Here is a 26,347-nt window from a genome sequence, read left to right on the forward strand (position 1 = left end):
GTGAAACCCCGTCTCTACTGAAAATACAAAAATTAGCTGGGCATGGTGGGTGCCTGTAGTCCCAGCTGCTGGGGAGGCTGAGGCAGGAGAATGGTGCGAACCCGGGAGATGGAGCTTGCAGTGAGCCTAGATTGCACCGCTGCACTCCAGCCTGGGCAACAGAGCGAGACTCCACCTCAAAAAATAAATAAATAAATAAAAATAAAACTTGTATTACTTTTTACAATGACTTTGTTAAATTATGTGTCAGACTAGTGTATGATTGTTCTCCATAAAAAATATATCCCTCTACACACTGCTTTAAATGTGTCCCAGAGATTCTGGTATGTTGTGTCTTCATTCTCATTGGTTTCAAAGAACATCTTTATTTCTGCCTTCATTTTGTTATGTACCCAGTAGTCATTCAGGAGCAGGTTCTTCAGTTTCCATGTAGTTGAGTGATTTTGAGTGAGTTTCTTAATCCTGAGTTCTAGTTTGATTGCACTGTGGTCTGAGAGACAGTTTGTTACGATTTCTGTTCTTTTACATTTGTTGAGGAGTGCTTTACTTCCAACTATGTGGTCAATTTTGGAATAAGTATGATGTGGTGCTGAGAAGAATGTATATTCTGTTGATTTGGGGTGGAGAGTTCTGTATGTCTATTAGGTCCACTTGGTGCAGAGCTGAGTTCAATTCCTGGATATCCTTGTTAACTTTCTGTCTCGTTGATCTGTCTAATGTTGACAGTGGGGTGTTAAAGTCTCCCATTATTGTTGTGTGGGAGTCTAAGTCTCTTTGTAAGTCTCTAAGGACTTGCTTTATGAGCCTGGGTGCTCCTGTATTGGGTGCATATATATTTAGGATAGTTAACTCTTCTTGTTGAGGTGATCCCTTTACCATTACGTAATGGCCTTCTTTGTCTCTTTTGATCTTTGTTGGTTTATAGTCTGTTTCATCAGAGACTAGGATTGCAACCCCTGCCTTTTTTTGTTTTCCATTTGCTTGGTAGATCTTCCTCCATCCCTTTATTTTGAGCCTATGTGTGTCTCTGCACATGAGATGGGTCTCCTGAATAAAGCACACTGATGGATCTTGACTCTTTATCCAATTTGCCAGTCTGTGTCTTTTAATTGGAGCATTTAGTCCATTTACATTTAAGGGTAATATTTTTATGTGTGAATTTGATCCTGTCATTATGATGTTAGCTGGTTATTTTTCTCATTAGTTAATGCAGTTTCTTCCTAGCATAGATGGTCTTTACATTTTGTCATGCTTTTGCAGTGGCTTGTACCTGTTGTTCCTTTCCATGTTTAGTGCTTCCTTCAGGAGTTCTTGTAGGGCAGGCCTGGTGGTGACAAAATCTCTCAGCATTTGCTTGTCTGTAAAGGATTTTATTTATCCTTCACTTATGAAACTTAGTTTGGCTGGATATGAAATTCTGGGTTGAAAATTCTTTTCTTTAAGAATGTTGAATATCAGCCCCCACTCTCTTCTGGCTTATAGAGTTTCTGCTGAGAGATCTGCTGTTAGTCTGACATAGTGTTGGAAGTTCTGGCCAGGGCAATCAGGCAGGAGAAAGAAATAAAGGGTATTCAGTTAAGAAAAGAGGAAGTCAAATTGTCCCTGTTTGCAGATGACATGATTGTATATTTAGAAAAGCCCGTCATCTCAGCCCAAAATCTCCTTAAGCTGATAAGCAACTTATGGAATCAAAAAAGAGCCTGCATTGCCAAGACAATCGTAAGCCAAAAGAACAAAGCTGGAGGCATAATGCTGCCTGACTTCAAACTATGTTACAAGGCTACAGTAACCAAAACAGCATGGTACTGGTACCAAAACAGAGATATATACCAATGGAACAGAAAAGAGCCCTCAGAAATAATACCACACATCTACAACCATCTGATCTTTGACAAAACTGACAAAAACAAGAAATGGGGAAAGGATTCCCTATTTAATAAATGGTGCTGGGAAAACTGGCTGGCCATAATTAAATGAGAGAAGAAATAGGTTCATTTCAATTCTGACATATTATATGTATATTAAATGTTAATAGTGTAGTTGCAGTAAATCATTCTTAGAAACTAATGTTTATTAGGCATGTCTTTCTCAAACACTAGATTGATCACAAAGCCTAATTCCTGTGGTGTTTATATCAGAGATTCCACAACAGCCTTAGCATTTGCTCGTATCAGCCCAATTCCATTCTGTTTTTTTGTTTGTTTGTTTGTTTGTTTGTTTGTTTTTGGTTTTGTTTTGTTTTTTTCAGACAGGGTCTCATTCTGTTGCAGGGCTTACTGCAGCCTTGACTTCCCTGGGCTCAGGCTGTCATCCTACCTCAACCTTCTCTAACTGGGACTGAAGTGAATCTCCTGTAGCTGAGACTGACGTGGCTGAGGCCATCTTGGCTTCCTGCAGCTGGGACTACAGGTGCCCACCACCACACTTGGCTAATTTTGTGTGCATGTGTGTGTGGAGACTAGGGTTTTACCATGTTGCCCAGGCTGGTTTGGAATTGTGGGCTCCTGCCTCTGCCTCCCAAAGCACTAGGATTTCAGTTGTGAGCCACTGGGCCTTGCCCAGTTCCATTGTTTTTAATTGTTATTCTTTGACCACATCATCACCGCTGAACTATTTTAAGAAACAAAACAATACTGTCACCTAACTTAGTATTTCATTTCTATTATGTACGAGGATCATATGTTCTCTTATTTTTTATTTAAAGTTCTCTCTTTTCATGGAGATTGAGGAAACAAAAGATTATCCTCCTGTCCTCACTGTGGGTTAACTACAAGTAAATGTATCTCATTTTCCCCTATCTATATTTGATCCGATTTTTCCTCTATCTTTGAAATTTTAAAACTAAAGTTTCAGTTTTTAGTGAAGAGTAAAAGTTGTGATCATAAGATTAATTTGTGGATATGGTATATAAAAGGTAATAGGGAGTGTCTAAAATAAAGAAATTGTATATTAGCACTTCTTATGTTTCCACCTCAAAACTATTCTTTAAAAAGCAAAGTAATTTTGATGAGTCTGTTTTGGATGTCTTTAATGTTTCTTTGTATTCAAGATAAAAGAAAAAAAAAATGTTTAAAGACATAGATAATTGGCAGTGTCTTATTAAAGTTGCTTAGTTCTTTGTGTGTTTTTTTTTTTTTTTTGGAGACGGGGGTCCCCTTGTTCGCCCGGGTTGGGTTGCGTGGGCCGGATCCAGGCCCACTGCAAGCTCTGCCTCCCGGGTTTACGCCATTCTCCTGCCTCAGCCTCCCGAGTAGCTGGGACTACAGGTGCCCACCACCTCGCCCGGCTAGTTTTTTGTATTTTTTAGTAGAGACGGGGTTTCACTGTGTTAGCCGAGATGGTCTCGATCTCCTGACCTTGTGATCCGCCCGTCTCGGCCTCCCAAAGTGCTGGGATTACAGGCTTGAGCCACCGCGCCCGGCCTTTGTGTGTTCTTTTGATCTGTAGGCATGCCTTTCTTTAGCCTTGATCATTGTTTCTCACCTATCTACTTTGACCTCTCCTTTCTATTACCCAATGTATGTTGAATTATCTGTACCTACCTTCTCATACTTTTTCTCATCATCTTCACCACCTTCCATTAGTAATATTTTTCAAAATCTCAAAGCTACGCTTACATGATTATTCATCCAGGTAAATTTGAATGATCTGAAAACAAAATTTTGTGATATCACGTTGTCCTGTTTTCATGGAAAAAATGTCTTCTCATAACCCCTTACAAATATGAATTGCGTTTTCTTTTTAATGTAATTTTCCCAGATTCTTATAATACTGTATAATATGGCCGTTTCTCAGAGAAACATTTGCTCTGATTCCTCAGTAAAGTTCCAGTTTTTTGAGTTTTCATCCACTGGTTCGTTTTTGGAATTTTATATTGATCTTCTTCTAAATTTTAGTTTTAGATAAAGAGGAGAATTTTACTTTTCTATGAGTCCCATCTGTCCATTTCTTGAGAAGTCTGTGAATGAGGCAACGAGTAGGATGCCAGGTAGCAGGGAGTTCAGGGCGGGGTTTCTGGGAGAGGTCTCTCTCTGGGCCACTCCCACTCTAGCATTCCTAGTCTGCATTCCTTTGGTAGCGTCCTCAGTACTGTTCAGGGGATTCAGATTTCTTTCCCTCCAACTGTCCCGTGGATCACACTTGTCTCCAGCCTCTGGAGGTACCTCTGAACTTCCAAGTATCTATAACAGAGTTCTAATTGTCCTAGTAAATAGTGAGACCACCAAAGAGGCTTCAGCCTGGTAGCCAAATATATTAGCAGATGTTTAATAAGCATCTCAAATTTAACATGTAAAACCCAATCCCTGCTTTAGCTCTCCAAACCTGCTTATTTCGGCCTTCTTCATTGCAGTAAATGACTAATACATCATTAAAGTTAACAAAACTAAAAACTTTGGAATCCTCCTGGCCTTTCTTCCCTCCGCATCTAATTCATCAGGAATTTGGCTCTGTCTTCAAAATATATCCACAATGCAACCTCCTCTTACCACCTCCACTTTCGTCAAACTGGTTCAAGACACCTTCTAGTCTGGTTTATTGCATTGAACCCCTAATTGGCCTTTCCTCCTCAACACCTCATCTTCCTCCCCACTCCCAAAGACAAATCTGAGTGAGAATAATTGTTTGAATGTGTAAACCAGACCATACCATGTACATCTCTGCGCAGAACCCTCCAGTGGCTTCCCGTCTCATCCAAAGTGAAAGCAAAGACACTACAATTATACCCAACACCCTGCATCATCTGTACTCTACACATACACACGTCATCTCCTGTCACTGTCCTACCTGCCTGTTACCTTCTGCTCACTGTGTTCTTCCTGGTCCTAGTGCATACTAAACAAAACCCTGCCTCAGGCTCCTAGCATAACTCTTTTTTTTCCTGGAACATTATTCCCACTTCTCACTCCCAAACTCTCTTCAGGTCTCTGTTCAAACATTACCTTATCAAAGAGGCCCACTATAATTACTCCATATAAAATTATAGCCACAGCCCAACCATAGAACATCCTTTCTTTTTACCATGTTTGATTTTTCTCCATAGTACTTCACCCTGTGAAATACATATCTATCTATTTCTTTGTTCATTGCCAGCTCTGTAGAAAAGGGGGACCTTAACTTTGTAGTATTCTCAGTGCCAGCAACCTTGCCTGGCACAGGTAGGCACTCGAAATATGTGATGAATGTTGAGAAGTGTTTGACTTCTGAGTTTGTGGAGTCAGCTTCATGTTACTGGGGCAAAGTATCACCTCTCAATTGGCACAATCCCTCTACCTTGAGAATCCCAACAGGCAAAGCCCTGCTGTACCTGGTATGCTATATTTGAAATGGAAAGGTAATGAAATAAGTGAAATTTGCAGCCACAGGGCAGTGTGCAGGGTCATGGTATAGTTATTAAAGGCTTTTTCTGCCCTTACCCACTACACCTCCCGTTTGGTCTGTCCTTACTCTAGGATCATGTGTCATTTAATTTAGGGATCTCTGGAGAAAACCTGTTTACTTCAAAGGTTTCCCTTCATCTGTCTTAGATCGTGGATTGACCATTGTTTTACTAGGCTTGATTCTCATCTCCATAACTTCCAAAATTTTCTCAAGGTTTCTACTTTATTAATGATATCCATCCTTGTGTCATGGAATATGTCTAGATTTTATTCTTATTTTTATACTTACATAGCATTTGAAAGATTAGGAAATTGTGTTTTTGAACTGAAACTCTGTTGAGTAATTTTGATAAATTTGAACTTTTGGAAAAATAATAGAAGGCCTTGAATAGAGTAGTAGCCCTCTGCCAATTGAATAACTTCTAGCTTTTATGTTGACATTCTACATGATTAATTTTTAAACTTTCTTTTGAATTCTAGAATAAGCAGCAAAAAATAATTAAAAATTACTTTTTTGGTAAATATATTCAAATATTACTTTAGTACTTTTATTTTCTTTCTAATAAACCCCAAGTGTTTTTTCCTCTTTAATTCTTAATATTTTCAACTCTCACTGGGCTGACCATGCATTAGTGAAATTCAATGAGTTTGTATCCTAGTGACTGCAATGGGAAAATACACACCAAAAATGCAAATGATATTGAAATATCAGAGAAAAATATAGAATTCTCAATTAGTGGTTGGTCCTATGCAATAAATGCTGTATGCAAGCCACTTTTTAATCATTTCACTCTTTGCCCTAAAACACATTAAAAGACACAAATAATGTAATCTATAGTATATTCATTTTTTAATAATGGGACTGTTTTATGAACTATAATTATGTCAAACATCAAATGAACATTGAGTAATTATTCTCTAGTGCATCTTGAAATTATTTTAAAGAGAAAAACGTTTCAATTGTAGAAACTCATTGTTGAACTGTAGCTACTTTGTCATTGGTGAAGTAAGATATTGTGATGATAAGAGAAAATGAGGAAATTAGAATTTGACTTGACACAGTGTAGTAAATGTAAGTCAGTCAAAAATATACTTTTATAATTTGTTTTTAAATTTGTGTATTATTTTAAATGTATACAGAGTAGTTTCTAATATGCATTATTTCATGGAATTTTATTCACACTGGAGTCATATTAGTTATTACAGGCAAAATTCTTTATAGGTATATAAGAAAAGTGAGGCCATAGAAGTTTAGTGATTTTCTATACATCATAAAGTTGACAGCATGTGGTTGAAAATCCAGGGCACTTATGTCAGAGCTCTTAAATAAGATCATTTGATCATCATTTATGTCAAGACAAATTCTTGTTATAAAAATTTTATGCTTATATATTTTAAAGGAAATATCAAAAATTTTTTTGTTAATTTCTTCACTTTGCTGTTTGCCTGGGTGACGTGAGCCATGCTTAATTTCCATGGTGCTTTTGCTCGGTGTTTATAGTGCTGCAAGTATAGTAAACACTCAGTGAACTTTGAATGAATGAGTGAATGAATGGCACTTCTCTATACCTTTTTTTCCTTAATTAAGTTGTTTTGAAACTCCAGTGTTTGAAACTATAAAACATAATTTTGTATTTTGGGATATCTGTTTCCTAAAATAAAATCATTAGAACTGTACTTAGCTATTGTTGTGGAGCTGTCTCATCAAACCTATCATCTCTGGCTTTGAATTCTCTATTCAGATTTTATGGTATGAGAGGGATGTTTGGTCATCTTCCTCACACAAAGTTCTAGAAGATACTTGAGTTGAGCAGAATAAAAAGAGGCTCCCACAAGCTCTTTTGTTTAACCATGTCCAAATATAAATTGCCTACTGAACACTGCATATATGATAAGTGGAAACAGATAGATTTTAATGTTTTGGACCATTCACTCAAATATTTCAAGTAATCCAGTTGCTGTTTCATGAATGCGTCTTAATCTTACACTTCTTGGTCAGTGATTTATTATTAATTAGAATGTATTACTTAAATTCATACCTTTGATTGGCATATGAGTTTGATTACAGACATTGAATTTTCTTAGACATACGTAAAATAGCACATTTTTAACAAAGCACAGTATTATTAGAAACTGATTTCATCCATTACTTTAATTCACATTTTTATTAGAAAGAGCATCTATTTAGAATTCTGTGACCTAAATACATAATGTATATAGTATTTTTGCTCTCCTTCTTATGTCAATCAAATGTACAGTGTCAAGCTGATGAATTTACAAAGTGATTAAATTTGTTACCTATATTTGAGATTGCCTTTATCTAGATTTGTCAATACTCTGTAAGAATTTCTTCCCACTTAGACTTTTGGTTAATGCATTAGAAAGTATTTGAGTAAATAAAATATTCTAAAATAATATTATTCCATAATGTTACTGTATGTTTTTGTGATTTTTAGAGGCTTTTGCTGGTGTTATTTTTGCTTTTAAATTTCAGGAAGCTAAAACTTTGTAACAAATTGTACCATGAGAATTGGATATAGCAAATAACTAATGTCCTACATCTCTCTCAACTGTAGGGTTAATACTATTTAATGTAGGGTATATATGGAAAAATCACAGCTGAAGGTTCATTCGTATCCTTTAGTTCTTTTTTTCATATCTTTTATTTCTTATATTAAGATGCTTTCATTCGAACCCAACTTTTTTTTGTTTGCATTCACAGAAACCTTCAAAAATATCTTTAAAATATTTCATTCAAAATTGTGATACAGATGTAAATGTACATGTTTAAACATATTTTAGAACTAGAAACTATGGCTAGCAGGAATAATTCTTACTGACAGAATATAAATATGTAATTACTGTATATTTTTGTTTAGGAATAGTATCCATCTTTTCTATTCCTACTTGATGTATTTCTTGTGATATTGCTGAAATGACCAGTGAGGCAGTCTGGACTAGAGTGAGAAGCACTGCAATGAATGCTAGAGAATCTGAATTTAGTCACAATCTAACCTGTCTTCTAAGTATTGGCAACTCACTTGAAGTATCTCTTCCTCAACTCTTACACAGAAAAATAGGCAGTGCCCAACACTATTTCTCTTACTGCTTGGCTTAGACCATGGGGATCTTTATTAGGTTGGTAACAAGAGTCATCAAGATGTATCAGTACAGATGTTGGAGGAAGGGATGTTGTCACATCAGAAACTAATTCTGAGTGGGAGTCAAGGTGTACAAAAAGGAGATGAAAGAGAGCTAGCCCAGAGACCATTGTTAGAATCCAAGAAAACTGGAAGTAGACTGAAGACAGTTTTGCTGTGTAGTGTTTCATATAAACGTAACACAGGATGCAGTTCCACAAATTTATGCTCACATGATTTACTCTTTCAAATCCCCACTTACGTACATTTAGGCAATTATTTAATCTTCTTAATTTCCCTACTTTATAGAGGTCTGCAAACTTTTTCCATAAAGGACAAAAGAGTAAATATCTTAGGCTTTGTGAGCTTTACAGTCTCAGTTACAACTATTCACATTTGTCTTTATGCCTATATATAGTCATAGATAATACAAATAGATGTGGCTATAATCCAATAAATTACATATGGAAACTGAAATTTTATGTAATTTTTATGTGTCATGAAATATCAATTTTTAAATTTCTTCTCTCACCATTAAAAATATAATAGCTATTAATTTCAAAACATTACCATTGAAAATATTACCAATGGCAGAGGCAGACATTTTTGGACTAATATTTATTGAGCACATAATATTGTTACAGTGTTCTCGGTTGTAAGTGTGTGTGTATCATAAATTCATGTGTTTTTATTTAATCATCATGACAACCTTATTAATATCTCCATGTGAGAGATGAGAAAATTGAGTCACAGCACAATTGCTCCAGGTCATGTTTGATTTGCTCTATGCTTCTCTTGGAGAATTCCGTTCCTCTTATCTGGTCACTTTAAACTCTAAGCCAGTGCATATACATCTTCTGAGGGGCTTGTTTAAAGGTAGGTTTGTTGGTGTCACTCCCAGAAATTTTAATTCAGTAAGTTTTGAATGGGGCTAAAAAATCTGCATTTCTAATAATCTTTCTCTTAGTTCCTGAGCCATACAAAATGGATGGCAGGCAGAATTTGGCCTGTAGGTCATAAGTTTCCGACCCCTCTTTAGTACAATAGCTCTTTCTTCTGATCAGTACTGTCAGTCAGTCCTAAGTGGAACAAAAGAAGCAGTAAGAATGTTCTGTAAGTATCTGTTAAGTCCATTTGTTCTCTGGTATAGTCGAAGTCTGTTGTTTCTATGTTGACTTTCTCTCTTGATCTATCTAGTCCTGTCAGTGGAATATTAAAGCCTCTCACTATTATCGTTCTCATCAGCCCATATAACATTCTCCAAGACAGACAAAAACAAGTCTAAATAAGTTTAAGAAAATCAAAATCATATCAAGTATCTTCTCAGACCACAGTGGAATAAAACTGGAAATCAACTTTAAAAGGAACCCTCAAAACTATAGAAATACATGGAAATTAAATAATATACTCTTGAAAATTATTTTTAGGTTAACAATGAAATGAAGATGCAAGTTAAAAAATTCTTTGAAATGAATGGTAGTAGTAACACAACTTATCAAAACCTCTGGGATTCGGCAAAAGCAATGTTAAGAGGAAAGTTCATAGCGTTAAATGCCTACATCAAAAAGTCTGAAATAGCTCAAATAGACAACCTAATGTCACATCTCAAGGAACTAGAGAAACAAGAGTAAACTCAACCCAAACCTAACAGAAGAAAAGAAATAACAAAGATCAGAGCAAAACTAAATGAAATTGAAATAAAATAATACAAAAGAGAAATGAAAGTAAAAATCAGTTATTTAAAAGATACACAAAATCAATAGATCGCTGGTGAGATTAACCAACAAAAGAAGAAAGAAGATCCGAATATGCTCAATTAGAAACAAAACTGGAGATATTATGACTGATACCACAAAAATATGAAAGATCATTCAAAGCTACTATAAAAACCTTTATGCACACAAACTAGAAAATCTAGAAGAGATGGATACATTCCTGGAAATATACAACACTTCTAGATTAAATCAGGAAGACACAGAAACCCAGAACAGATCAATAACAAGATTTGGTATTTGCCATTATGGGAGGCTTTATCCACTGATTCTCCCTATTTTATTTTATTTTTTTCAGTAATTAAAAAAAAAATGCGAATAAGTAAAAGTCCAGGGCCAGATGGATTCACAGCTGAATTCTATCTCTCAAAGAATTGATACCAATATTATTGAAACTATTCCAAAAAAATATAGAAAGATGGAATCCTCCCTAAATCATTCTATGAAGCCAGTATTACCCTAATACCAAAACCATGAAAGGCCATAACAAAGAAAGGAAACTACAGACTGATATTCCTGATGAACATGGAATAGATGCAAAAATCTCCAACAAAATACTAGCTAACTAAATCCAACAGCATATCAAAAAGATAATACATCATGATCAAGTGGGTTTCATACCAGGTATGCAGGGATGTTTTCACATAAGCAAGTCGATAAATGTGATACATCACATAAACAGAAGTAAAACAAAAATCATATGATTACCTCAATAGATGTACAAAAAGTATTTGACAAAATCCAGCATCCCTTTACTATAAAAATTCTCAACAAAATAGTTATAAAAGGGACCTCATTCAAAGTAATAAAAGCCATATATGATAGACCCACAGCAAACATACTGAATGGGGGAAAAGTTGAAAGCATTTCTCCTGAGAGCTGAAACAAGACAAGGATACCCACTTTTACCACTTCCATTCAGCATAGTACTGGAAGTCCTGGCCAGACCAATTGGACAAGAAAAAGAAATAAAAGACATTCAAATTGGGAAAGAGGAAGTCAAACAGTTGCTGTTCACCATTGATATGATTGTATACCTAAAAAACCTTAAAGACTCGTGCATAAAGCTCCTAGATCTTGTAAACGAATTCAGTAAAGTCGCAGGGTACAAAAATCAATGTACACGAATCAGTAACACTGCTACACACCAACGACTGAGCTGAGAATCAAATCAAGACCTCAGTCCCTTTCACAATAGCAGCAAATATTTATAAAATACTTAGGAATATACTTAACTGAGCAGTTGAAACACCTGTACAAGGAAAAGTGCAAAATGCTGCTAAAAAATAATAGATGACACAAGAAAACAGAAATACATCCCATGCTCATGGATGAGTAGAATCAATATTGTGAAAATGACCATAGTACCCAAAGCAATCTACATATTTAGGACAATTCCCATCAAAATACCATCATCATTCTTCACAGAACCAGAAAATATAGTTCTAAAATTTATATGGAACCAAAAAAGAGCCTGAATAGCCAAAGCAACACTTAGAAAAGAGAACAAATCTGGAGGGATCACATTACCCAATTTCAAATTATATTACAAGGCTATAGTTACCAAAACAGCATGGTACTGGTATAAAAATAGGCACCTACACCAGTGGAACATAATAGAGAACCAAGACATAAAGCCAAATACTTACAGCCAACTGATCTTTAACAAAGCATACAAGAACAAAAATTGGGGAAAGGACACCCTATTCAATAAACAGTGCTGGGAAAATTGACAAGCCACATGTAGAAGAATGAAACTGGATCCTCACCTCTTACCTTAAACAAAAATCAGCTCGAGATGAATCGAGACTTCAATCTAAGACCTGAAACCATAAATATTCTGGAAGATAACATTGGAAAAACTCTTCTAGACATTAGCTTAGGCAAAAAATTCATGACTAAGACCCCAAAAGCAAATGCAACAAAAACAGTAATAAATAAAATGGGACCTAATTAAACTGAAAAGCTTCTGCACACCAAAAGAAATAATCAGCAGAGTAAGCAGACAACCCACAAAATGGGAGAAGAGCTTCACAAACTATGCATTCAACAAAGGACTAATATCCTGAATCTACAAGGAACGCAAACAAATCAACAAGAAAAAAAAAATAATTCCATCAAAAAGTGGGCAAAGAACATGAATAGACAATTCTCAAAAGAAGATATACAAGTGGCAAACAAATATATGAAAAAATGCGCAACATCACTGATTATCAGGAAAATGTAAGTTAAAACCACAATGAGATACCACCTGCAAGAATGGCTATAATTAAAAAGTTTAAATAAAAAAAAAAGATGGTGACCTGGATGTGGTGAAAAGGGAGCAGTGCTACACTGCTGGTAAGAAGGTAAACTAGTACAACAACTATGGAAAACAGTTTGGAGATTCCTTAAACAACTAAAAGTTGAACCACCATATAATTCAGCAGTCCCACTACTGGGTATCTAGCCAAAGGAAAAAAGTCATTATGTGAAAAAGATATATACACATGCATAATTTTGAAAATGAAGATCCAAAGTTCCTTCTCAAAGCTTCTGTGTATTCATGTTTGGTAAATTTGCTTATATCAGAGAAGAAACACCCATCCCAATGTGTATTTCTCCACTACCAGAGGATTTTTCCATATATTTTGGTGCGTAGAGATGGTATTATTGACGTTATATTTTATATTTGTCTCTTTTCAGCAAAAGAAAAGTATCAGGTAGTTTTTAATTTGAGAGCTTGAATTTACTTCACCAACTATAGCTGCATTAATACCAGTACATGCTGTGAAGGGTTTTTTTTTTTTTTTTCCTCCTTGTGTGTTTTGTGTCACTTGTGTATATTCCACTGAAATGTATTCTGTTTTTCAACTTTTAGGGATATAAACTGTGCAGTGTACATAAAGTTATTTAAATTATCTTAATTGATTTTCGTTAACTTAATTATGTTTTAAGAGTTTATTTTGTGAGGCCAGCCAGGAAGTCAGTCTCAGTAATCATTGAAATTTAGTCCTCCAGTTCTCCCAGGACCTCAGAGATGTACCTTATATAGACACTATCAAAGCACTGTAAAGGCCCTTCCAGTCATCAAGTCTACACTGGCTACTACAGACACTCTCCACAGGTTCTATGCCCTACTTGATGCATGGCTATCTTTGATGAAGCTGAGTCCCTGTTCCTCTGGTACAGCTTTTGGGGGAAATATAATTAAAAATAAAATCTTCTTCCAACCCAGAAATCTTCTTCATGAAGGTAGTGGAGAAAGAAAACACTTTTTTGTTGAATAAGCATTAAGCCAAAATGTGATGCCTATTGCAGGCAATCTGCTGAGATTGCAGAGACGGAAATAAATCTCACCCTTACATACAACCAAGTAGATACAACCCATTCCATACATGTTCTCAAGATTAAAAATAACTAGTCCTCTAGTAAGACTTGGCAGCAGCATTTAGCACACATAGTTTGCCCTAAATTGGTAATTTGGGTGAATTGGTAACTATCTGTGTTAGGGAATTGGCTTCGTCCAAAGGGAAAATAAGCTTCTCCTATCCTTACGACAAGAGGTTGTTTGGCAACATGGAGCAAGGTGCCTGCTGAAGTTAGATCCCTACAATTCCACACAAACCTAAAGAGGGGCGCTATCTTCCTGGATGATTGCATTTCAAACAGATGGCTCCAGGTCCTTAAAAAAGACAATACTGGGTCATAAAGCTGGCAAAAGGCTTATTTAACCTTAAAAAAAGATGCACATATATTTCAAAAGACAGAGAAAATTTAAATTAAATGCTCCAAGGAAACCAGAGAAGGAGGGAGTACTTTCACTTACTTTTAAGAAGGAAAACTGTCTCCTCCTCTCCTCTCCACTTCCTTCTCCTCCCCTCCTGCTTCTTGTCCCTTAAAAAATAAATAAATAAATAAATAAATAAAAATAAAATTGTATTTGCCCTTACGGAGCTTCCCTACACCCAGAACACAGCCATCCTCTTAAAGGTGTTACCACATTCTCAGGACATTACCAGCTAACCATGAGTGAGTCTCTGCTGTCCCCTAGGCTGCCAGCCTCCAGTTTCTTCAAGACTGGGGAATCTTCCAGAATTTCTCTCTTAAAATTCACAATGTGTTTGCTATTGTACAGAAAAATAAGAAGTCCCTGAGACAAATAAATCAAGAATATTCTGTCTGATTTGAATGTGACTTTAAAAATCCAGGAACAACAAACAGAGATTAATATCTTAAATTACTTTCCACCACACCACCATCATTACTTTTACTCCTTAAGTGTGTTTGAAATAAACCAAACTGACCAGATTTTATTAAATACAACAATTTTTTTGTGTGGAAATATTTCTTCTTTCTGTAGCCTTAGTACCATATACATCATTGAGGTGTTAATTTCCTTTGTGAGAATAATACTCATCTTTAATATTCCCACCTTGTATACAGTAATTCCAGATCATTTTATGACATTAAATCAACTCATCAGAATCTGTAACATAGCATAATTATTGTTCCCATTTCATTACTGCCTTTAACAAATTTTACATCTGTTTCCTCCACATTTGAATTTTTTCCTTCAAAATTGTTTTTAATATGCTCTGTTAGCTCTTCTGGATTCCAGGAAGCCTGTGTCTTTTAATTTGTCTTGCCCTAAAATTATGTTTGAAAATTTAAACTGGTGACAAGTTTACATGTGGTTAAAGAACCATTTATATTGATCTATCCTTATGAAATACTATCTGTGAAGCATCATAATATTCCATAATTACCTCAGCAGCATGTGAATCTGTGTGTCGAATGGTATATACATTTCACTATATAGAGAATTAATAATTTTCACTGGGTATAAGAGGTAGCCATGTTTAGGGTGATGAGATTAGTGACACACTAGGAGTTGGATCATTTTGGTCTGAGTTGCAGTCCTGTCACCTGAAAAAAAGAAAACTCACAGCTTCTCTAGGTTTTGTTCTTACTTGTAAAAATGAGAATAATATTATTACCCAATACATACTTCTTAGAGCTATTGAGCAGATAAAAATAGTAAGAAATTTCTAATATCAGATTATATCTTATTAGTATAAGGGTTTTCTAATTTATGTTTTCTTGCATATAATTTGGATTCTAAGTAAAACAGAAAGATCTAAATGAGCCTTAATCAGTACTTCTCATTTAATGCAGATGGGACCCTTTGTGATTTACTTCTCTTAAAATGTATTAAACCAGAGAAAACTGCTAAAAAAAAAAAAAAAAAACATAGTTCAGCTTTGTTGGTTTGTAATCTTTGCGGTAAAATGGCAACTGCATTCAACCATTACTTTAGGGCTGCCTGACCAAATAATCTTGAGAAACATACATGAATTTTAGTAAACAAAATGTGGCCTGGAAGGTCACGGTGCAAAACTAGATCATCTGTTACTTATGATTTCTGTTCAACTATTGTGATGTATGACTTTTCTGTGATTCCTCCTTTACAAGTTTTCTTTTCTACCTACATTATTTCAGGATAATATCATTTTCAGTCTTGTAAAATAAGTAGAATTAAAACCGGTTCAATAAGTTGATTTTAGTTAGAAAGTTCAACCGATTTTGTTTCACTTACTCTGGAAAAATATATTTATTTACTTTATCTTGCTGGCTACTTTGAAGTTGAAATTATTGTTTTCTCTGAATGCACCAATTATTTGTGGGAGCCCAGACTCTCTTGACAAGATGATTATTTCAGAAACCTTATTATTTAATATGTTGAATGATATTTACTTTTATGTGGTGTAAGCCATTCCCAGCTACTTTTTTTTTCTGAATGTATTATTTTGTATACCCGCCTTATTTTTCAGAGAAAATCATTTTTTTACCTTATTCACATATTCATTTCTTTGCTGTGAGGTTTGAATATTTTTAGGTCAAAATTTAACAGTGCTATTGCTGTGCCATTAAGCATAAATTGTGTATATTCTGCTTCTGTTTTTAAAATATAATATCAAGGTAGGAACCGATTATGAAAGTAGGTCATAATGATGGATAATCTCCTTAGAGACATGTGTTTTGGGGATATTGTGCTGCTTGATCCACTAAATTCTATTATGGTAGCAGCAAGATGATAGTGTTATTGTACATTTTTTAGTTTAGTCCTTTTATTGTTTTAGTTATTACCTTTCTTCCAACACACATTGTTTTTAAATATATTTTGGAATACATATATGAGAGACATTTATGTTGCAGGAAAATATTAAGTACCACAACTATTTGGGGAGTTTATAAAAGGTAAAAGTATTGACATTTTGATATGCCTTGAGGAAAATACACTAAGGCACTGAAAAATAATATTTATAAGGCCATAGTAAGAGATACAAAGGCCAGGCATTTCTTTGCAAAAATGAAGAAATTGGCAATATATTTTTCAAAAAGCCTTGAGAGACTCCCCCAAACAGGAAATATTCTATGTTGTTATTTCAAAGAAATTCAACATTTCAGAAAGTGCAAAGTTAAAAATGAGAGGGAAAGAAGGAACTAGGAATTTTCAATTTGGTTTCCCAGACATTGATTAATTTCCTATGGTGTTCTTAATATATCTTTTTGACTTGGTTCCTTCCTTTCTAATGGGGAAAGTACCATCTCCTACATCTGTTGATATTTCAAATTTTGATTGGAAAGGAGAAATTCATTAATCTTCATTCTTCAACATTAAGGAAGTTAGAATTCTCCTATACTGAGCATAGTGGAAAGTGGACCTGTTTCTCTCTAAAGATAAAGTAGGAGTATGATGACCTAACAACTGTGACTAAATTATCATTATTGACAATTAATGTCAATAATATCATAGAGTTAATTCATAAAACATCACTTGAAAATATCACCAATTGTTGAGGCAGACATTTTTAGACTAATATTTATTGAGTACATAATATTATTGTAGTGTTCTTAGTTGCATATGTGTATGTCATATATCTATATATTTTTATTTAATTGTTAATGTAAACTTATTACTATCTCCATGTGACACATGAGAAAATTAAATCATAGCACAATTGCTCCAGGTCATGCCTGACTTGCTACATGCTTCGGTTGGAGAATGGTATTACTCAAATATGGTCACTTTAAACTCTAGGCCAGTGCACAAATCTCTTAAGAGGCTCATTTAAATGTAGATTTCTTGGGCCCACACCAAACATCTTATACTCTCATATTATGTCCTAAACCTAGAATGTGGTTTAGTAATGAAGTAATAGCTCATTTATCCAAAACTCAGCTCTCTATCAACTTCACTTTTCTTGTCTGAAAAACAGACATTTTTGGATTAATATTTATTGAGCACATAATATTAAAACAGTGTTATTTGTTGTATATGTGTGTAAAATATCCATATGTTTTTTATTGTCAAAACAACCCTATTCCTATCTTCTTGTGACAAATGAGAAAATTGAGTCACAGCACACTTGCTCCAGGCCATGCTTGACCTGCTCCATGCGTCACTTTGAGAATGCTGTCTAAAAAACAGACAGATAACAGGAAATCAGCAAAAAGATAATGTGGAATTTCACAAATAATTTGATCATGTCAAATCCATGCCATTGATTCATAAGAGAACTTAGTGTACTCATAGTTTATTCATAGCTGTCTTTTTTTTTTTTCCTCTCTCTCTCTCTCTCTTTTTTTTTTTTTTTTCTGAGACAGAGTCTCACTCTCTTCCCCAGGCTGGAATACAGTGGCTCAATCATTCATAGCTCTTAAAATCTAGGTTTTGTTGCTAGCCTTCAAGTTTGTAAAATGCGTTAGAAAAAAAGAAAAGCTGCTCCAATTTAGCAGATATGATGGGTGAGAAGAATCTTACAACTTCAGAAGATAGTCAAAACTGGAAAAACAGACACAAGAATTCAAAAACTTAGCAGTTTGGATCTATGACATGCACAGTCCAGCTGGCTTGCACATATCGGTTGGACTTGACTATTTACAGTTCTCCCTCGCTGCAGCATGAGCAAATAAATCCGCTTCTTCCAGTGATGGCTATAGAGAGAGAAAAGAGTATGTAGAGTAAAATATATTCCATTTGGAGTAGTTTCAAATCTCATCTCATCTACTCACTGACTGTAGATGACACTAAGTTTTCTGCAACTAAGTTTTTTGTTTGTTTTTGGTCTATGAGGCAGTCATAGCAACAACCTCCCTAGATAGAGTAAATAATGCAGGTGGGAAAATTCCCTATCAGGATACCTAGCACATAGAAATCCAAGCCTTTCCTTTGTCATCTTCCAGAAGCATGGAAGATAGTTACAGAGGGTGGGATATGGTGTCAGGCAGCTGTGGACTCAGATCCTGGCTGCATAGTTATTAGCTGGATAACTTTAGGAAAATGATTTCAACTCTCAGTGCCTCGGTTTTTTCATTTGCAAAGTGGAGTTAGTAATGCCTATTTTTCTGGGTTAATGTAAGAATGATCAATAATATAGATACAGCACCTTTAATATATTAGGCCTTCAATAAATAATAGTAATTATTATATTCCTAATTTTCAATGTCTTCTTTTAAAGACAATACTGCAGATGTGTTATACATTTTGGAAAGATTTGTATCCTAAATCATAAACCATTAGTATTTCAATATAATTTATTCATCATGTTCCTGGTTGTTTATAGGTTAATGTTTAAGCCTCACCTTCATACAGAAAAAAATACATACTTTATTATTATGAATATTTATTGTGATATATATTTATATTTATAAACATATGTTTATATGTGGATTTTCATTTTTCCTACATTCTCAGCATTACACACAGCTTTATATCTTTACTCTTACAACATTAGCTTGTGTAGATTTATTTTGGGATGAGAATTTCAGATTTTAATACACTTTAATATTGTTATTATTACTACTTAGGAAACTAACAGAAAAACACAGTTAGGATTCTGAACTTAGAAGTGTAAAATAATTAAAACCAGTTGGGCACAGTGGCTCATGCCTGTAATCCCAGCTACTCGGGAGGCTGAAGCAGGAGAATCGCTTGAACCTGGGAGGCGGAGGATGCGGTGAGCCGAGATCGTGCCATTGCACTCCAGCCTGGGCAACAAGAGTAACTCTCTGTCTCACCAAAAAAAAAAAAAGAAAAAAAAGAATTAAAACCTGGCTTCTCTACTTGTGAGTTCGGTAACTTAGGATGATCTATGAAACTTCACTGAGCCTCAGTTTCTTATTAATAGAGGCAATAATATTCCCTACTTAGTATTTGGGGATTATTACTAGCATTTATAATGTGTTTAACACGATACACATTATAAATTCCTAAGATGAGGTAGTCTAGTCTATTTTTCATTTGACTGTCACATTTGATAGTGATAGTAATAAAATTTGATTACTTAGTTTTCAATAATTAGGTTCTAAAAAAGAAATAAAAATACATTCTCCCTAGTTGCAAGGACAACACACTTAATAGATAGACAAGCATAAACAAATGAATACCAGTAAGGATCACGGATGTTTTAGATGTTTTGAGTAAGTTAAATGGGAGAAAGAAAGGGAGTGATTAATTCAACCTGGAGAAATCAAGGCTTTCCAGAATGTGACATTCAGTTTGACTACATTTAGCTCAAGCACAAATTTTCCATTAAATGATAATAATAAATATATAATGCATAAGACTGGATCAAGATACTGACTAGAACACACATTTAAACACCTTACCACCCACCCAAAATTCATTTAAATAACAAGGAAAATTTTTAGATACAGACAAATTCAGAACAAAGTTAAATGTAAGAAAAGATGTTATTAGCAGACCATAACTTTTTAAATACTCCTCAAAGACAGAAAACCCAAAAGAGTTAATTAATAAAAGCAAACCACATCCGAGCTCAAAACACAAGCGATAGAAAATTATTAAAACGATAAAAGCTGGAGAGTTTATTATGTTTATTGATAGGCAATATAAATATTAAAAGAAGAGGAAACTGTCAGTGCAATTAGTCAAAAATATCATGCATGCTGCCATGGACATTTGAGTTCACCTCACCTCCCAGCACTACTCCTTATATATCCACTTAAAGAAAAAATGCAGCAGCTAACACTCTAACGCTTGAGAACTTGTAGTCAGTAATCTAAGAAAATTTAGCGACTTATTTGAGGAAGATGCTTAGTATGGGCATCGGTGTCTGAGAATGGATGCTTAGTGTGGGTGTCAGAGTATGAAGGAATTAGAGAGCCTGAAGTAACTTGATATCCAAAACTGACTTGGAAAGGAGAAGAAAAAAAGTTAAAGCAGCTACATCACAGGGAAATTCACTAGGATATTCTACAATCAGAGAATGGCCAACTTTGTTTCAATAAGTGAAAAACTAAGAAATGTTTTTATGGGTTTAGGTAGCAGTGGGTGGTCACTGCCATTCTGCACATGTGTAATATGCCTAAGTGATACAACAAAGCCAGTCGGTCAAGGTACCTACCCATTTACACCAAACCCACAGTGACCCCATCTGTTTAGAAGATGGGGACCCTTAGAAAATAACCCTATTACCTGCATAATGGCAGAAGAAATTCACTCCAGAATGAACAAAGATGATTCCATGAAATCTGAAATAACAAAGATTTGCATACACCAAATAAAAACAGTCTGCTGAGGAAAGGGGCAATGAGAGGATAAGAATGAGTTAGGAATTAAAATAGATTTGCAATAATTGTTTTTAAAAGTTAGTTTAACTGGTAAATAGAGCAGACAGAGCTAAGGATGGAATCAGTAATCTATAAGATAAATATATGATATTTTCACTGGTTTAAGAAAAACAAATACTTAGAATGTTAGAAGAGTTAGTCATAGATACTTAATCAAGGAAGTCTAACTTCAACTAATAGGAGTTCCAGAAGATGAAAAAAGAAAATAATCAAGAACATAAATACAAAAATGGAGGAAAATATTCCCAAATTGTTAAGTATAATTGTTGAAAAAATACTTATACAAATATGCATCTTGGTGGAATTTTATTACTTTTAGTATAAACAGAAGAATCTAAAATAATTCAAGGCCGGGCGCGGTGGCTCAAGCCTGTAATCCCAGCACTTTGGGAGGCCGAGACGAGCGGATCACGAGGTCAGGAGATCAAGACCATCCTGGCTAACACGGTGAAACCCCATCTCTACTAAAAAAATACAAAAAATTAGCCGGGCGAGGTGGCGGGCACCTGTAGTCCCAGCTACTCAGCAGGCTGAGGCAGGAGAATGGCGTGAACCCGGGAGGCGGAGCTTGCAGTGAGCTGAGATCCGGCCACTGCACTCCAGCCTGGACGACAGAGTGAGACTCCGTCTCAAAAAAATAAATAAATAAATAAATAAATAAAATAAAATAATTCAAGAAGAAAATGAAGGAAATGTGGCACATATACACCATGGAATACTATGCAGCCATAAAAAAGGATGAGTTTGTGTCCTTTGTAGGGACATGGATGCAGCTGGAAACCATCATTTTTAGCAAACTATCGCAAGAACAGAAAACCAAACACTGCATGTTCTCGCTCATAGGTGGGAATTGAACAATGAGATCACCTGGACACGGGAAGGGGAACATCACACACCGGGGCCTATTATGGGGGGAGGGAGCGGGGAGGGATGGCAATGGGAGTTATACCTAATGTAAATGACGAGTTGATGGGTGCTGACGAGTTGATGGGTGCAGCACACCAACATGGCACAGGTATACATATGTAACAAACCTGCACATTGTATCACATGTACCCTAGAACATAAAGTATGATGATAATAATAATAATAATAATAAATAAATAAAAGAAAATGAAAAGGTTTACTTAAAAAGAAATGAGAAACATTGCATTCTGATTTATCTTTAACAAAACGTTAGACATTAATTAAGCAATATATTCACTGTTCTGAAACAAACATAAATCTTTGAAATCTAGAATTCTGTGTCTAACTAGTTGTGAGGGCAAAGTTAACAAATTTTTGGACATACAAACATTCAGAAAGCTTATCTTTTACATACTGTTTCTAAAATAATCACTGCAACATTTAGTGCAACCAAATGATCAAATAATGTTTACTTTTGGAAGATAAGGATGGTTCAACACCAAGAAATCTAACAACATAACTCAGTGTATCAAACAAGTAAAGAAGAAAATTGTATAATTAAATCAATAAATGCCTGAAAAATGTTTGGTAAAATTGATGGTGAGTTCTAATGAAACACTAGCTTTAAATATAATAAAGCCTCCTAAATATGAATAGGAACATTTACCAAAAGTTAACAACAGTTACTATTTTTACAGGTGAAACACTAAAACTATTCAGTAAAAATCAAGACATGGGACACTAACTGATTATCATTTAACATAGTCTTGGATGTTTTAGTTAATGTGAGACAATAAAATAAAATAAGTAGAATAAAAGTGGAGAGAAAGAAGTAAAGAGGTATCTTTTTGCTGACTGTAAAATTGTATACCATAATAAAAATTAATGAGAAATTTAGTGAGGTGGCTAAATATAACATAAATTTGAAAAATCCCTTATGTATATCCCATAATTTATTCACCATTGTTGTTGTTTTAAGGATTTTTAAGAACAACACCACAGTTTTCCTTGTGCATATATTCTTAGTAGCATTTTATATTGTAAGAATGAATTCCAAAAAAATAGGTTATTTTCAAACTGCTTTCCAAAACTGTTTTAGTAATTCAGTAATATCTGAAAGTATACATTTCTCACATAGTACCAATAATAAATGTTAATACTTTTCTTTGAATCCTGTGAACATGATACATGTAAATTAGCATTTTATTAATTTAATTATTTGCATTTCTTTGATTTGTTAAGCTTATGCATTATTTCATGTGTTTTGAGACATTTAATTTTTATTTTTCTGAGAATTATTTGCTCGTAACCTTTGCTCATTTTTCTATTGAGTCGTATTTTTCTTGTCCATTTGTAAGCACTCTTTTTATATTAAATGTGTTAGCATTTTTAGCTATTAAATGCATTTTAAATATGTATATATTTTCCAATCTGATATTGTTTGTTTACTTTATAGCTTTCTTGTTTTGTTCTTCTGTCCTAAAATTAAGATGCAAAGTTGTCTGCAAAAATTAACTCTATACAGTCTTTATGCAAAGATCATATGTGAGTCTGTGTGTGTGTGTATGTATATGTGTATAGAAGGTTCAAAAAGGTAGACTTTCCTCCTTTTAACTTTTAGGGATATCTATGATACATTTTTATTTAAAAAAGCAAGTTGCTAGAAATGTGTATACATCTTTTTCTTTAAACAATTGATATATACAAATGAAACTTATTATTTTGAAATGTACAATTTAATGTTTCTTAGTAACTTTCAGTGTTTCTTGGTAATGTTACAGAGTAATGCAATCATCACCACAAATCAGTTTTAGAACATTTAATCTTCCCAATAAAATCCCTTAAGCCCATTTACAATTAAACCTCATTTCTGTCCCCACCTTCAGGCAAAAACTAATCTACTTTTTATCTCTATAAATCTGCTTTTTCTGGACTTTTCAAATAAATGAAAATCAAATAATTTTATATATGTGTAAAGATGTTTGTGTACGTTTGTATGAATAGGAGAAAGCTGAGAAGGCATACACATCTGGCTGTCAACATTGGTTAAAATCGGAGAAGTGGGATGAGAACAAGGGAGGCAAAACAAAAACGACCAAATAGACACTCTTAAATAAAAAATAATTCAACAAAAACATATGAAAAGTAAATTTGCATAAGATATATCACCAAAAATGAAGAAACATATTTTAAAAAATGAACTGTAATGAGCAATGAAAAATCATTTTCACTATCAGATTGACAAAAATTCATAAGACTAATAACACCTAGTGTTGTTGGTGGTTTTCAGAAGTGGTCACTATCATATGTTGCTGGTGGAAGTGTAAGTTACTACTGCTTGTTGTGAAGGGCAATTTGTTAGCCTCCATGAACATTTAAAAGGAGTTCACCATGAACAATTCTACTTTTATATTTTTAAATTCTATGGAAATTACATATGAGCAGTGCTGTATTTTATAATAACTTAATTAAAATCCCTATAAACACAAACATAAATGCATATAAGTGTCTACATATATATATATGTAGATACACACATGTACGTATACATAGAGAGAGATACCTCTCCCTGTGTGTCTGTGTGTGTGTGTATGTGTGTATCGAGTGTTGGAAGGATACATATGAAAAGAGCCTGGCCTTTTCTAGTCACTAAAACGTCCTGTTAGAGCTGTAGGGCTCCTCGTCTTCACCACACCTCTCCCAACTTGATCTCATCTTCTCATATAATCCCCTCCAAACACAATGGTCACTTTGCTGTTCATGAGCACACCAAGTAAGGCCTTGACATTTTCAGCTTCCTATTCCTAGAATGACTTCCTTTATCACTCTGACCCAAGGTTTGTGCCTCTGCTCACTTGGCATCTCATTGGAGAGGCCCTTTCTAAAAACTCCTTCTTAAAAAGCATTCCCTACCCACCTCTCCTGCCCTGCACTGGCCCTTTTTGCTAATTTACATTTGATATAGCACTACCTAACATAGTATATACTGTCAGTGTATCTGCTTCTTCCCACTATATTATAAGCTTTGTGATCATGGAGACTTGTTTCCCTAGGGTCTGATTAGTACTTGGCACATAATAGACACTAAATAATATGTATTAAGTGTTATGTGGATGAACTAAATTATAATAGATTTGGTATAAAGGGAAAGTTTCAGATTTCAGTTCTTAATCTATATAGTTCTTTATTTTTAATATTTTTTTCAAAAGAATACATTTCCCTACTGTGTACATTGTTGTTTTATTAAGTTATTTAAAAATCACAGACCAAATGCAAATCAGTCTCTCATCTTTCCAAATTAATCCAGGAGGCATGTTTTTAGTTACATTTTTCCAAATTACCTAAACAAATTCTAACTTAAAATTAAATAAAGCCTTAATTTTACATAAGAGGCTTGAAGGTTGATTTAAGATATTACATGAACAGTCATGGAGGAAACAGCATGTTAATTTCTTTGTATTTAACTTTGTGGGCTAACTGTAGCATTGGTCCAGACAGGGAACAGGTTTCCTTATTTCTGCTACTCTAACCGAAAAATGTTCCTCATTCTTGTGGACATCTGAACTCTAACTAAGTGGAGCTGCCTTGGTTTAGAAAACTGTTCTGATCAGTAATCTATAAAACACTGATTTATTTTATTGTGACCTTTTTTATTTTAAAAAAATCACTTGAACTGCCAACCTTTCTAAAGACCTTTTTTCTTCACTTTAATACTTTTAAATGTATAATTATCAGCAAGGAACACTATTATTTTAATTTCCATATAATCCTATCTGCCAAGTAGTAACAGAATTCAAAATCAGAAATTATGTGGGTAACATAATTAAACAGAGGCTACAGTCTATATAAGGAGGATATCAAGATATTGAATCATTCCAAGGTATTTCAGTACATTTAGAATTTTAAATATTCTTTAATATTTTCCCTGGCAGAATTTACAAAGCATCGGGAAGAGAAAATGTCCCTATCATACAGTATGATAGATAATGGTGAAATATTTCCACTTGGCATGATTACTATATTTAAAACTTAATGCCTTGCACCCTTTATGATAGTTATTTTTATTTTGTCTGAGTTTATGAGAAAAAGCACCTTGATTTCTCCAACAAGAAAGCAGAGCCCTGTTATGTGTGTCAGGGCTGTAAGACCTCTAACATCCCAGAGTTTTTGAGATCAGAAAAGAAGACATGTAGATTGCATTTCCCATCTTTGGATTATCAAGGATTACAGACCATTTTAGTTCATATTAGTATTTCTGTCCTTAAAATACATCAACATTTATATAATATGCACTCAAATATAACTGTTTTCCTGTTGTCATATCGATGTAAAGATACTTTTTAGCAAAAGTACATAGTTTTCCTAAGGGTTTGGGGTTGAGAAAACTAAGTTGGGAACGAGTCTCCAAGGAGGGAGGAATTTATTTCTTAAGATGATGATGTTCTCTATCCTTCTGCAGGATGGCAGGAAAAGCTTGGTAATTTACCCAATTGATGAGTAGTAGGTTATACAT

General features: G+C 34.4%; 1 protein-coding gene and 1 long non-coding RNA gene across 24 annotated transcripts in view; one reads left to right on the forward strand and one right to left on the reverse strand.

Annotated features, from left to right (window-relative positions):
* Positions 1–14,438, reverse strand: part of LOC116275304 — a 34,425-nt gene extending 19,987 nt beyond the window's left edge. The window contains exons 1-2 of the long non-coding RNA XR_004184317.1: positions 14,289–14,438; positions 14,099–14,166 (exon numbers count right to left, since the gene is read on the reverse strand). This is a non-coding gene — a long non-coding RNA (uncharacterized LOC116275304). The remainder of the gene's footprint in view (positions 1–14,098; positions 14,167–14,288) is intronic.
* Positions 1–26,347, forward strand: part of RIMS1 (regulating synaptic membrane exocytosis 1) — a 492,346-nt gene that overhangs the window by 214,295 nt on the left and 251,704 nt on the right. The window lies entirely within an intron of this gene.

The sequence above is a fragment of the Papio anubis genome, chromosome 6 (genome assembly GCF_008728515.1).
Source record: "Papio anubis isolate 15944 chromosome 6, Panubis1.0, whole genome shotgun sequence".
NCBI classification, from domain to species: Eukaryota; Metazoa; Chordata; class Mammalia; order Primates; family Cercopithecidae; genus Papio; species Papio anubis.